Genomic DNA, 2500 nt, shown 5'->3' with positions numbered 1-2500 from the left:
GGGATCAATGAATTTGCTGACTTTGGAGTATGCCCACTCAAAGACGAAATCCTCACAAATTAGACTAGGAATGGGAATGATAGTAATGGGTCTGAGATCTCTAAAAATGTTTATGTCAGTGTAAAAAGTTTAGCACGCTGTTGAATCAGTCTCTTAGTCCTGGGAGTGAGCCATGGAACATCGGCTGGGTGTGTCCGCGTCTGCTCCAAAGGGAAGTGACTATGGAAGGCTGGCGTAATTACATTGATATAGATGTCCCACTTCTCCTGAACTCCCTCCACTCCAAGCATCTCTGCCCATGGATGTTGAGTAATCCATTGTCCAAATTCACGCAAGTATGGGCCTGTGAGAGTGAGTGGTGGTGCTGTGTACCAACGAAGTCGTGTTGGCCGGCGACCACAGGATGGACGTGTGGGTGGACCGACCAACTTGGGGGGAGGGGTTGCGGTGGGAGGTGCAGTTCACTCATGTCACTAAGAATGAGGTCAAACGTGTTGACGCCATGTGTGGGGAAGTTGTCGTGTTGTGATATATGTAGATGTTCTTGAATATCACTGGTGTTTAACTCATAAAAATCCCCACATAGGACCAGCCTAACACCGGGGTATTTGGCCATGAGACTGTCTGCCGTACTAATAATGTGTTTCACCAAAGCGTCAGCCAATGGAGCTCGAGGTGTGTGGTACATTACACACAAAATGATGGAGGCTGTATGTCGAGGGTGTGAGGGGGGGTTAACGGCAACCATATGATTTCTAGACCCTCAGGGATGCCGACGGGTAATTCAGAGGTATTCAAAACTTTCCGGGAGTACACGGCCACTCCACCTCCACGACTCCCACGCCTTAGATCGTGATGGAGCACGTACCCCTCAATTTGGCAAATTTCGGACACTACTGTAATTGCAACTACACCCACATTAAGTGACAAAACAGTAGCAGAGAGTTCATCAACTTTGTTACATAGAGAGGCAACGTTAAAAAAAAAAATAATAAATCATACTTGAGACCTCAATGATCCTGCGATCCGTGACAGGCTTCGGCGTAATCGCTGTTCTCACTCTCCTCGTTCTAACTATATCAATGTTTCTATAATGGTTTTGTCCCGCTCTACGTCCACGGTTACGAAATAAGCTTAGTTCTTTGAGGTTTCTAATCACAGGTAAAGGAGGGTAATCAAACCCTGATATTAATTTATACAATTTGCCTGCACTGTAGTGTAGACGGGTGGGAGTAGCCATCTTAAGTAGGTAGTACACTATGATCACCACTCAGTGAATAGCGTCACAATAAAATATTAGCCGTTCACTTAAAGTAACACTTGAGTTTAAAAGTAACTATAGGGGGAAGAGGGTCAACACACTGAACCTTGGTAGCCATAGGCGCCAGCCAACAGCCAACACTTCTGACCCCGGTGAAGTCTGGCGGTCGTGTGTATGTATGTATGTGTGTGTGTGTGTGTGTGTGTGTGTGTGTGTGTGTGTGTGTGTGTGTGTGTGTGTGTGTGTGTGTGTGTGTGTGTGTGTGTGTGTGTGTGTGTGTGTGTGTGTGTGTGCGTGTGTGTGTATGTTTATGTGTGTGTGTTTGTGTGTGTGCGTGCGCGTGTGTGTATGTCTATATGTGTGTGTTTGTATGTGTGTTTGTGTGTGTGTGTGTGTGTGTGTGTGTGTGTGTGTGTGTGTGTGTGTGTGTGTGTGCATGTGTATTATACATAATCCGAAATACAATTCCAAAATAGTGAAAATCAATTCCAAATAACATATTACGTCGTGCGCAGGAATCTTGTAATCTAACTCACGTAACTTTTAACGTAGAGGTGGAGGACCGATACAAGTTATCTAAATTCAATATAGATAGCGAATCAACTTAGCTCGAAGTTTGATCCATTTAAGAAGTTCAGGGTCGCCAAGAATATCTTAATTCGAGAGCCTTTTCTCATGCTGCAAGAAAAGAAAGTTGCAAGCATATAAAATAGATTTGCATTAATGAAAAACGTTAATATTTTTCTATCAAGCCCATGTAAGAATATTTCAACGGAAAAGAAAAAAAATTGTGAATTAAAGAACTTTTTCATTGTGCGCAGTATGGCTCTTATTTACATTTCCTCTGTTTGAGATTCATGTGAATCATGTGTCGTTTTGTACCTCTACTTTCAAAAATATATATTTACACCCACGCATAGACACACACACACGCGCGCGTACAAACACGCGCACGCGCGCACACACACACACACACACACACACACACACACACACACACACACACACACACACACACACACACACACACACACACACACACACACACACACACACACACACACACACACACACACACACACACACACACACACACACACACACACACACACACATATAAAAACGCTCTTGGGTCGCCATTCAGAGCCATGTATATGTTTATGTGCATATGTACGTGTGTATATGTACTGTTGTACTCCTTTGTGATATTTGTATAGGACTGCTGTGTTATGTGTTCAC

The sequence above is a fragment of the Oratosquilla oratoria genome, chromosome 3, assembly GCF_046742065.1.
Source record: "Oratosquilla oratoria isolate Oo_2021 chromosome 3, ASM4674206v1, whole genome shotgun sequence".
Lineage (NCBI taxonomy): Eukaryota > Metazoa > Arthropoda > Malacostraca > Stomatopoda > Squillidae > Oratosquilla > Oratosquilla oratoria.
Note: the sequence above shows the minus strand (reverse complement) of the source record.